Source organism: Ailuropoda melanoleuca, chromosome 3 (genome assembly GCF_002007445.2).
Source record: "Ailuropoda melanoleuca isolate Jingjing chromosome 3, ASM200744v2, whole genome shotgun sequence".
NCBI classification, from domain to species: Eukaryota; Metazoa; Chordata; class Mammalia; order Carnivora; family Ursidae; genus Ailuropoda; species Ailuropoda melanoleuca.
Genome location: NC_048220.1, coordinates 84227861 through 84240282, shown reverse-complemented (window position 1 = coordinate 84240282; position 12422 = coordinate 84227861). Strand labels below are relative to the sequence as shown.

The 12422-nt window shown below is 50.1% G+C and overlaps 2 protein-coding genes across 3 annotated transcripts in view; one reads left to right on the top strand and one right to left on the bottom strand.

Moving 5' to 3' along the window:
- Positions 1-12422, bottom strand: part of THOC3 (THO complex 3) — a 96873-nt gene that overhangs the window by 3546 nt on the left and 80905 nt on the right. The gene's annotated exons all lie outside the window — the stretch shown is intronic.
- CPLX2 (complexin 2) overlaps positions 1-12422 on the top strand; it is an 82707-nt gene that overhangs the window by 64456 nt on the left and 5829 nt on the right. Inside the window, exon 1 of one of the 2 annotated variants that reach the window (XM_011228105.3) lies at positions 5730-5967. The exons of the other annotated variant lie outside the window; for it this stretch is intronic. The gene's annotated coding sequence lies outside the window, so the exon portion shown is untranslated. Of the gene's footprint in view, positions 1-5729; positions 5968-12422 lie in introns of those variants that run through there. 2 annotated transcript variants of the gene reach the window in all.

Here is a 12422-nt window from a genome sequence, read left to right as displayed (position 1 = left end):
CCAGCTGCCTTTGCACCAAGATGGAAAGAACATTTATCTTCACAAATGTAGGCGACACCGTGGAGGCAGCCCTGCAAGGGACAGGGGAAAAAGCCTTCCATTCCAAAAGGAGTGATGAGGCTGAAAAGAAAAGTTCCTCCTAGAACAGGAACAAAATCGCACTCCAGGGTCACTTCCAACTCCCTAATTCTAGGCGTTAAGATTCATGGAATTTAAGATCCTAGAGTTGTGAGTGAATGTGTGTAATTAGTTGAATCTAAGCTTCTGTGAATCCTAAAATATTCTATGATTTCATGATTCAGTAGATTTTTCTGTAAGACCACAGCCCAGAATCGCATGAGTCTCAGATTTTAGTGGCCCGAGGCAAGGGTTTTTCAACTAGCTGGCGTCTCCAAACTAGTGGGGGGCTTGATACTGATGCAAATTCCTGAGATCCCATCACAGAGATTTTGGTTCAGTCCACATGGGAAGAGGCCCCAAAATCTTTTTTAACAAGTCTCCCACCCTCGAGGCTCTAAGGAAGAGTGTGCCACTCTTGCACATAGTGTTTAGAGAGCCTGTCCTTCTAGATTCTGTGATTCTAAATGTTATCCTAAAAAGGCCTTTGCTTATGATTCCTGTATGCTGGAACCCTGTTATTCTGTTTCCATGTGCCTAAGAAGAAGATTCTAAGATGTAGAAACTATCTTTCTGAGCCTGGGCTTCACATGGGGGAGGGGAAAGGGGACCAAGCGTCACAAGCATGGAGGGACATTCTGGAAGAGGGTCCTCCTGAGGACATGGAGGGAACTCTGATGCTCCACCTAGCGCCTGAGCTGGTCCAGGGCTAGGACTCAGATAAGGAGGCTGGCAGGGTTCCCTGTCTGGCTCTGGGTTGACATGAGCATCTAGGGTTATCAGGAAGAACTTCTGATGGAAAGGGTGGTCCAACCACATCCTGGAGAGTCGGAAGGGCTTAGATTGGAGGAGGGGAGGCAGAAGTCCCAGCAGAGAGCTCGAGAAACAACCAAGCAAGGGAGGAAGGATTTATCACCAAAACATCCTCCCTATGCCGGATGGTAGGGGAACTACAGACTAGTGTGGCAGACATGAAAATGTAAGGTTTCAGGAAAGCTCAAGATGAGAGTGAGCTAACTGTGTGGGGATATCCCAGGGTACACCGCGTGGGCTGAAAGAGGACTGCTTTGACATGCTAATGAGTGCCTGGATCTGGGAGGGTGGGGATGGGATGAAGGCTGGCAGAGGACCTCTGAGGAGCTGGTAGGAGGACGCTGGGCTGGGGAGGGGCTCTGAGTTGGAGGCAGGGCTCTGGGATAGAGAGGGGCTCCTCAGGGGGATTCCCACACACAGAGACACACTCTGTGTAACACCAATGAGTCAGGGTTCAGATGGGGAGCCAGGAACCCTCTTTCTGTGAAACAAAGTGGATAACGGAGAATCCAAAGGTTTATACAGCTTCCCAGGTGGGGCAGGAGCTAGTAGTTTGGATTGCCAAGGGCCTCTCTGGTGGGGAAAAAAATGGAAAAGGAGGAATCACTCACGCTCAGTGACAACATTTATGACTGCAGAGTGGTGACGACACACTCCTGGCTGCACATACACATTCCTTCTGTCCCTACAATGACAGTGACACATGTGCCAGTCCACTGTGACACACTTACACCTGCCCCCTTGCCACCGATGATGGCTGCATTTCATACTGATGGTAACACCCTATCCGCGGTGTCATCTCTCATTGACAATGACACTTAGACCATTACACAGAATTGGTGACATGTCCCAAGCCTTTGCAGCTGCCACAGTAAATGGCACCCTCTGTGCTTGTACCCTGCACAATCTGCCTAGCTGCAGGTGGTAACTTTGCCTTATACCCAGCGCATCCCACAAGGCCATTAACATATTCCACTGTAACAACAGCTCACTTGACTTTACACCTGGTGATACACTCACACCGGAGACCCTCCACAACAGGAGGGAGACACCACAACACACTGTGAATCACACGGCAACAGAGCTCCACCTGCGCTACTGGCACCTGTGTCCCTCCACGTGGATGCTTCCCACTGCCGCTCACATGGCCCCACACTGGCGGGCACACGCACATAGGCACCACTGCACACCAATGGATTTACCTTCACACTGCCACTGCATGTTGAAGGAGACAGACTGGGCCCCTGGCCTCACATCCTGACCGTGGCACCCTAGCCATTATCAGTGGCAAGAAGGGAGGTGCTCATCAGATGAGCAAGGTGGCCTGGAGCCCTTCTCTGTGCATCACCCCCACAGTTCTGTTTCTGCCTCTGGCACAGGGGCCACCCCCTCAAACTAGGACCAACTCTGCCCCTCCAGGCTCGAGTTAGAATGGCAGGTTGTGGAGTCAGCGACTGGAGCTTTCAGATGCCTCCCCGCACCCACCAGCTCAACTCCCAGCTGAGGCCAGCCCAGCCAGAAAGCTCTTCCTCACATCCCGCATTGCGTCCAGAGTGCCCTCTGCACCGAGGCAACTGCAGGGAAGACAGGGGCTGACCTTTGGACAAACGCCATTCTCACTGATCACCGCATTCAGGGGCTGTGACAGTTGTCATTCTTCACACACTGTTACTCGATCCTCACACAAAGTACTGACATTAGCTCTCTTGATTGGTTTCCTAGTGAATATTCAAGGCATGTATGTATAATTTAAAAAATCTGTTCAAATCTGGCCCCCTGCCCCAGACCACAGGGCTTATAAATAGAAGTGGAGATTCGGCATGAGCCAGGGTAAGACACCTTTAGCAGAGCCACATCCATATTTTACCAGGTGACTCTTAGAAGCTGTCTACAGAGCAGGCTCAGCAAGGACCTGAGGCTGGCTGGGGGAGGGGGGACTCACAGCGGGCTGGATTAGAGATGCAGGACATGAAGGAGATACTGACAACTCACATGACATGAGGACCCCAATCGAGGTGTGAATTCAAGGCAGGTTTTTTTTTTTTTCAAGTGAGAAACTGGAGAACAGGGAAGATGATAAATGTCAATGTAAAAAAAAAAAAATCTGCAGAGCAAAAGTTACATTTCCATAGGCTGTGGGATGTGTCAGAAGAGAAGCAGCCCAGGGGGGTGAAAGGACCCCAGAGCTCAACGTCAGGCAGGCCTGGGCTGGAATTCTGGCTATGCCAAAGACTCACTGTATCTCCCAGGGGATTGACTTCCCCATCTTGGAAAGAGGTTTGTGTGAACTAAAGGAGAGAATGTAATTTATGCAAAGCACCAAACTAAGCACCTGAGACATAATGGGGGCCTGTTGGTTGCTGTGATTAGTAGTATTATAATCATTAGGAAACGGCTAAAATATTTAGTGACTTTTCTACATGGACAGTATTTAGGAATCAAGTCTAGGCTGGCAAGAGTGAACAGGGAGCAAGTACTCAGCTCTCCACCATCTTTCTTCAATGGAAAGCATCAGTGGCTACAGTGCCCTGATTTACCCCAATCAGTCAACAGGATGAAGCCAACAAAGCTTGACTGAGCTGTCCTTTTATTCACCAGTAAGATTTTCCACAGCTAGACATGATTCATGTCAGCTCATATAATTTTTTATAGACTCACAGAAGCTTGAGTTCAAAGGAGGCATTAGCTGTCACCTGCCATCCAACTGTCATTTTCCAGGGAATGGGGAACTCACTACCTAATATGAGGCAGTCCATTCTATGGCTAGACAGCTCCAATTGATAGAAGATTCTTCCTCGTGGAGCTTCTGTCGGCCTCCCTTTACCTTTCCCCCATTGCCCTAATTCTGTCTTCAGGGCTGATAAAAAACAATAGAACTCCTCTTTCCTTGCAGTGGTCATTCATTCATGCAACAAGCATTTCCTTAGCACCAACTCTGCCAGACACCATGCTAAGTGCTAGAATTACAAACTGAGCAAGCCTTGCCCTTCAGCATCTTCTCCTCCAGGCGAAACATCTTCAAATCCTTCAACTCTCCCTCATTTGATCAGATTTCCAGGCACCCACCACCAAACCATCCTTTCTCTTCTAAACATACACAGGCTTATTAAATCCATCTTAAAGTACAGTGTCCAGAACTGAACTCCATATTTTTCTGAAGGATAGTTGGATTTTTAGCCCAGCTTGAATAATGTTCATGTTAAAGATAATGCCCATTGTGGAAAAACCCCAATTGTAACTAGAGTGCTGCCAGCCCGGTCCCATTCACTGAGCTGCTATTCTAGAAGAACAGTGAGAAAGGAGGGAGAAGGAGAGAGAGGAGGACTGTGAGTCTTGAAATGGCATGATGTCAGATCTCCCTGCCCAGAACTCCCCTCAGGCATTAGTGGCAAGTCTAAGTCATCCTAATCAAACAGCCTCCCCTCACCCCTCCTCCATTAGTGTCTGCCTCAGGAAAGGAAGAAAAATTAAAAATAAGCATGCTGATGGCCCAACACAGTGTTAAACAGAACTCAGCCATAAAGAAAGGGCCTTCCCTATACCAAGCCATAGCCTGTAAGGGGAGAACAGAGATAGGTCGCAGAAGAGGGACTCTGTAGGCAAGGACAGTGGTTCTGCCAATGGCCTCTGACCTGTGGAGGTCCCTCGCTTTGAGGTCTCTGCTCTGAACTTGTGCAAAGGAACAGTCCCCTCCTTTTGGAAAAAAATCATACCTCCTTCCTCTCCCAATCCTGTCCTTCTGCAGCTCTTGCTGCTCCCTCCTTGGAAGGAAGCCATCCCCTTACAGAAGCAGAAGTCATCTTCCCTCTGACATAACCCTGATTGATGCATAAACTCCTGCAAATCTTCAAAGACCTGATGAAAGGCCCCTCCTCTCCTAAGCCATTTTCTTACACATTGGGCTGGATTAAAGAAAGCATTGTAGAGCCAAAAGATGGCAGGCAGAATGAAAAGCCTCATTAGGAGACAGTAATAAAATGAGAAATGAGTGTGAGAGGGGGAGGAAAGTCCCGGGGGTGGGGGCAGATGTTGCCCTGCCTCTTGGAGGTCCCTTTTCTTCCCTGGGCATACAAGAGAAAGAAATAGTCTTCTAGAATAAAGTTTGCCAAACAATTCCTTATTCTTCACAGGATATCAGATCTACAAGGGATTGGCAAGTGAACTTTACACTGAATTTTGCAGCAGTCTTCTTCCTCTGGGTCCACATGAAGGATTCCTTACCCCTTGTTGGGGCCTTACCCACATGATCCCTCAGTGTTTCTTGAGTATTCCTGTGCCAGGACATGATGTTGAGGGGCTGTAAAGATGATCTGATGGTGGCCCTGTGGTACAGGAGCTCACAGGCAAGAGACAAACAAATAGAGGAACAAGAGCCTCTGAAACAGGGGTGTGTCTAGGGGGTGGCAGAAATCCGGAGAAGAGCGTGACCAGTTCTTCCTGGAGGAATCAGAAGGGCTTTCCTGGGCAGGTATTCTTTGAGTTTTGCTTTAAAGAACCCTCTATCCTCCCCTCAGTGCACTGAGGCAACAAGCTTGTGGTCTTAAGAGCTCTGGCCAGGACAGGTGGCTGCAGGGGAAATTGGTGTGTGTGGGGGGGGGTGTCGGGGGGAGGGGACAGCGAATGGTGGAGGGGGAAAGGGACTGGAGAGAGAAAAGAGGGGAGAAGGAGGAAGAATGGGAAAGGGAGAGGAAGAGGGAGGAGGAAGAGAGAGGAGAGAGGGAGGAGATGCGGGGAGAGGAAAAGAAGAGGGAGAAGGAGAGGGAGATGCAGAGGGAGAGGGGGAGCGAGAGAGAGGGAGAGAGAGAGAGAGAGAGAGATTTGAATTTCCCATCTGGAAGGCGAGCTGTAGCACGTCAGGGCCTGGCTGAGGGGCGTGATTGGAGGGTGCCTCAGGCAGCCGCCCGCGGCAGCAGCAGCGGCCCCAGCTCTCCTGGTGGAGTTGCACGAGGCGGCGGCGGGAGCTGGAATAGCAGAAGGAACCGCCTCGCTGAGTACGCGGAGCCCTGCAGTGGCTCAGACGGTTTCGTGGACCGCCAGGTCGGTGCTGACCACGGGCCGGGAGGGCGGAGCCGGGCTGTGGGCAACAGGGTCCCGGCTCTCGCTGTGAGGCTGCAGGGCAGCCTGGGAGGCTGGGGAGTACGGCTTTCGAGGGGACAGTTCCCCAAGACTGGCCGGCAGCCGGAAAGGGCGGCTGCGCGGCAGCAGCTGGGACCTTCCTCGGCGCGCTCGCCGTGGTACTGAAAGGACAGCTCCCCGCGAGGGTGAAGGGAGCAGGCGGAGGGAAGGGAGTGAAGCCTGAGCAAACTGGGAAGGAGTGGGCCCCAGACCTGGAGACCTCTGGGCAGAAGCCCGAAACAGTCCAGCTCCTGGGGAGCCAGGACCGCCTCGAGGGCGTCGGGAGACTCAAGTCTGAATCTAGAGAACAACTTCGAGCTGACGGGGTTGGGGATGGGGGGACGTCGATCTAAGCTACTTCAGGCTGTGGTTAACCTAGAACCCTCCAGAGCCCTCTTCGCCCGGGAGGAGGGAGCCGCCCCCGAAGGGGTTTCGGCTCCCGGAGTGAGTCAGAGGGCGCCGGGAGGGGGGAGGACAGGCCGAAGGTGGAGGGGAGAAAAGCCTAAAACGTCGATTGGAGGTGAGGGGCCAAGGGGACTATTTGTCCTCGCAGGAGGAGGAGCCGAGGTTTGGCCAGCGCACGTTCTCTGCCTAGGGTCATTAGTTACCGTCCCATCTAAGGCCCTCGCGGGCCCCACTCTGCCCCCTCCCCCATCAAAGTTTGATACCTGGCTGGGTCTTGGGATTGGAGCTTTGTGTGTTGGGGGAGGGGCGCTCTCAGTGGCTAATGGGGAGTTCCAGGGCAGAGCTGCTGGCTGTGCTGGTCTCCGCAGGGGACCGGGAGAGGGGCGCCTGGATTCTTATCCTCTTCTGCGGGGGGACCGAGAAGCCCCCGCCACTTCCGCTTTTCTGAGGGAGCCGGTTCCCTACCCCCTCCCATCCTCCACTGCCCCTTTCCCTCCCCCAGTGCTTCTCCTTTCTACGGGCGTAGAGTGGGTGTGGGGTGGGGGATAAAGGGACATCCCCTGTCTCTGCCACCGCCATTAGCGTTAGGGTCCCCTGTGAAAAGCAAATGAGTGTTGGATTGAGTTGCGGTGAATACAGCCTGGACTTAAGCCATAAGAACAGAAAAACAGTCACAAGGACAAACACTGCAGGTGCCCGAATCTGCTTGTCGGATGGTGGGGCCCAGTCCCGAAAAAGCTTGGGGCTCAGAAGGCCAAGCCTGTGGAGGTACCTCCGCTGCCCTCGGGCTGGGACAAGCTGGAGGAAGTCGGGGAGGGAAAGCTGAAAATGTGTCCTAGGTCCTGGATGCGCTAAAGGCACGGAAACGTGCTGCAGCAGCACCCCTCCCTCTCCCCCTTTTTGTCTCCCCTCCCCCAGCTCAGCATCACAACCACCACCACCACCACCACCCCACAACCACCACCACCCTTCCCGCGCAGGGATAGACCAAGGTTTCCCGCAGAACCGCTGAGGAGCGCCTCCTGGCGGTCTGGCCAAAATCCTCAACTGCATGCAACCTGCCCGACCTCAGCACTCCTACAGGCATATGGCAAAATATCTACACACACGCCTGCACACACGCTCACGCAGACTCACACGATACCTAAGTTCAGAGTCAGACACGCAGGATCATACTCTGAATGCGTATACTCACATACTCACTGACACACATTAAATTCAACCCAGCAAATATGCCATGGGGCTCTACCATGAACCAGGAGATGTTATGGACTCTGGGATAAGGGAAATGAGCAAGATATAGGCCCTGCCCTGAAAGGAACTCAGAGTGAAGGGAAAGACACATAGCTGGACAGAGCGCATGAGCTGGAGGCAAGCAAGGCTGACCTAGAAAGTACCATGGATCTCAGAAGAGAAAGACACCATCACATCCACCTAGGAGATACGGGGTATTTTAGAGGGAGTGATGTTTGAAAGGGAGCTTTGAAAATTAATATTGCTGCTGCTGCTGCTAACAGTGATGATGACAGCTAATGTGTCCTGAGCACCTACTATGTGCCAAACACTAGGCTGAGCACTTCATTTGCATTATTTCTTTTAATGCTCACAACGTGCCTTGAGCATAGGTATTATTGTCTCCATTTTACAGATGAGAAAAGATTAAGCCACTTGCTCAGGGTCACTTAGTAAGTAGTGAAGCTAGGATCTGAACTGGCAGAGAGGAGGTTAAGAGGCTCCCAGGCTGTAAAAACGGCACAAACAAATGCCCAGTGGTTGTCGAATAGAATATGTGTTGGGGTATAGATGAAGCAGAGGCACATGTGAGGGATGGGAAAGGAATGGCAAGGCAGGCAGGTGCTAGACTGTGCAGGACTGGACGGTCAGCACAAGGACTGTGGTCAGTTTAACAAGGCCATGGGGAGCCATTGCAGAGTGTGTTTGATGAGCAGATCTGCCCTTTATGAAGATTAATTGGACAGCCACATAGAGGATGGATGAGAACTGAGGGAGGGACAGACGTAGAGGTTACACACAAATCCAGAACCTCGAGGCCCTGAACCAAGACATTAGCAGCTGTAGAAGAGGATGTGGAGGCAGGATGCATCATGAAGCTATAGTCTCCGGACTTCTCTCTCCGTACCCCATTCCAGTTTTAACTCACCAATTCCTTGTGTGGTCTTTTGTCCAGTGTCTATCTCCCCACCTAACTGAATGCTGTGAGAGCAAATGTGACTCCCTTGTTTCCTGCCACAGCCCAGCATCCAGAACAGTACCTGGCAGAGTAGATGCTCAAAGAATATTGCTAGTGTGAGTGAGTAAGTGAGTAAATGAATAAAGAAATCACTGACTCCAGAGTTTTCAGCTCAGGCAATCAGAACAAGGCACACTAGAAGAAAAGATGGTTGGGTGAGGGAAACAAGGATGAGATTGATCTTTGGACAGATTGAATCTGAGATTATCCATGTGACAATATCCAGCAGAAAACTAAATGTGCAAGTGGGTGGGGGGTGTCTGTGAATAAAGGGCATAAATCAATAGCATTAGGTGATAGTCCCAAGGGAGACAGTGGGGGAAGGAAGGACAGCAGGAGGGGAAGAGGGAGAGAGATTGCTTCAGGGAACATCTCCATTTTAAAGGAAAGAAGTCAGCAAAGGAGAGGAGAAGACTTGTCTGAGAAGGAGTCTGAAGACCACAGGAGTGCTCTGTCATAGAATTCAGGAGATCCAAGAAGAGGGCTGAAAAATAGAGGGATGGGGAGAGAATAGGAGTCATCATTGACATCTGACACCACAGAGGGATGGGAGAGCTGGAAAGCTGTAAAACACTCCGGGGTCTGGCATCCGCGAGGCCTCTGGTGACTCTGACGAGGGCAATTTCGGTGGTAGTGCAGAAGCAGCACATCTCTGATCTCACAGAGCCACAGGGCTGACCCAGAGGTGAAGGAGTGGAGACACCAAGTGGAGACCACTTCATCACAAAGGTAGAAGGCAGAGATTAAGGGAAAGGTGGTTCAGAGCAGGAACTGGAGAAGGAAGGGGATAAAGAGGCTTATAGAGAAGAGACTGAGGATGTGAGGAAGAGGGAGCATGAAAGGCTCAAGGAGGGGGTGAAAGGAGAGAAGATCTGCAGCATAGGCAGATAGATTAACTTCAGGAGGAAAGAGGGGGACCTTGTCTTCAGAAGCTAGGAAGGAAGGCTGCAGGAGCTCATACCAGCTGGCATCAATCATTTTGATAATGGTAACTGTCACCATTTACTGAGCCCCCCCCCCTTTCAGGTGCCAAACGCACTGCATACATTATTTCTAACCTTTCAACGTGGTTTTGTAATCCTCACTGTATAAGGGAGAGAGGTTAAGTCAATTACCATCACAGAGCTAAAAAGTAGCAGGTTCAGGATCAGAGTCAAGTATGCCTGACCCAGAGCCAACAAGCCTTCCAATGCGCCACATGAAGTGGGAGGAAAGTCAGCTGTTCAAGGCGATAGGGTAGGACGACACTGGGCCTTGAGAAATTGGTTAGGGAAGCCTCAACAGGATGAACAGAAGTTATTTGAGAGCTGAGAGAGCTACGCTGGGAGTGGGCAGCAGGACTCTGGGATGGACCCAAGAAGCTGCTAAATAATCCCAGCAGGCTTCAGTAAGGGGGGGCACCTAGAGTGACAGGGATGTAAGTACCCAGAAGACTCAGCCCTCAACTGAGTAGATGTACTTTGCATATTGGGGGGTGGGGAAGGGTGGTAATCAATGTTTGCTGAATGAATGCTTAGAAGCAGGAGAGTCTGGAGAAGGAGATGGTGTGGTGATAGTGAGATGGCATGTTGACTCTGAATGGCGCCCTGGGTTATCCAGAGGGAGATGTTCAAGAGGAAGGCAAGTATATTTCTTGACTCATTTATTGCCTATTTCCCTACACACACACAAGCACACACACACACACTCACTCACACCACACACACTCCACAATGTAATCTGCATGAGGGCAGGATTTTATCTGTCTTGTTCATGGTTACACCCCCAGTGCCTAACACACTGCCTGGTACATAGTAGGTGCTCAATTGTAAATTGTTGGATAAATGAATATAGGGGTCTGAGAGACCACAGAGGATGCCTAGGTACCATTAAAGCCCAAGAAAGGATGAGTTCCCCTGGGGAAACATTAGAGAGGAGAAAGAGGAACAGGCTGAAGTCAGAGTCCTAGGGAACACACTTACTGACAAAAGGAAAGGAACAAGAGGAGGCAGCAAAACTGGGGTGGGGAGGGGAGATGGAGCAGTAGGAGAGGAGAGAGTACAGTGGGAGATGGGAGAGAGGAAAGAACTGAGTCACAGAACCAAGACAGGAGAAGGACTTGAGGATACAATGGGGTGGCTGGGAGTTCAAATGCTGCAGGGCTGCTCCAACAGAATCACTGGGAAGAGGGCCCAGAAGATTATCTGGTCCAGGAGAGAGACTTGCCAGAGCAGCAAGTTAGGGATGAGGCTGGACCTAAAGCCCAGGTGCCCTGTGGACCAATTGGAGACATCTCAAATTAGAGTCCTGCATCCTCCAGCACCACCTGCCAATTCCTTAAGCTGCATGGAAACACAGAGGAGGAACCCAATAGTTCCCTGAAATCATATGATTATTAAATTGTTCATTTCCTGTTCTTAGAAATGTAGTCTCTTCGCAATGCTTTTGAATCAAGTGAAAACATCTTAATTGACTGAGCTGAACTGCCTTCAAACTCAGAATTCCGGGTCAGGGTGGGCTCTCTTGCATTTCCTGGAAATCCTGCTTCTTTTTTGCATGTCCTTACAAATACAGTCAGCAACGGTCAACATTAACTAGCAGCTGCTACACACCAGGCGCTTGACCAGTATCTTCTCTTCAAACACCAGTACAAGGGTAGGCTTAATACTCCGCTCACTGGCAGGGAGCACACTGCTTTCCCAGGGGACCACAGCCAGGGAGTATTGGAGCCCGGACTTCTGAGCAGGTATGTCTGATGCTAAAGCCCCTGGCGATGTTTTCCTACTCCATCATGAATTGCCCTCCTCCAAACAACCTGTCATGTGGTATGATCACATAGAAGTCCTCAAATAAACTCTCGGGCCCCATTCGATAGAAAGATCTCAGTCTGTTGATATGTTTTCTCATTTTGAAAGAAATGAGGAAAATCCATCATCAACAAATAGCCAGTGACCTTGAACTCAACCTGGTTGTGATATCCAGCCTGCTTCTCTGCCAACATTTCCCTTTTTCCTCCTAGCAAATCATAAAGACCCCAAGGCTGTGTGGGCTGACAGGCCTGGGGGAATGAGGCCTGACCCCAGGTGACTACATCACACTTTGGATAGTTCATGCATGTTCCCATCCACACCCAAAAGGGGATATGTGGTGGCTTTGTCTATGAAAAAATCAGTGAAATTGAATGGTGGAAATAGAAAGGAAATCTAGAGTTATATCAGGGTTCACAATCTCAGGGATGTGGAGGGAACAAGGTAGAAGGAGGTCAACAGTAGAGGGAAGCTCCAAGCTCTCTACCCCTCCCCACTAACATTGGAATAGTTCCATTTCTACGTATTTTGCATATTGAGATTTCCATTAAGATTTTATTTGGAGAAAACCTTCGGATGCCAAAAAAAAAAAAAAAAAGAACAATAAAAAATATAATAAAAACTGAAGGTAATTTAAAGAGAAGGGGAGGACTAACATAAGCTGAGTGCTTATAAGGCCCATGCTTGGTATTTAAAGGCCCTAAGCCCCAAGAAGATTATCATGTCTCCAACCCCCCATGTGTAATTCAAAATAAAAATCAATATTAAGCTATAAAACATAAAAACTTACATGTTTGTTGCAATAAAAGTGACTTATTTCTCCATTTGTCTAATTTCATAAGTCTAGATATGTTCATCCAAGCTGACTGTTGTCTCTTTAACTGGCCCCTGATTTGCTGGGGTCCTAAGTGTGCTCATTCCATCTAGGGATTGAT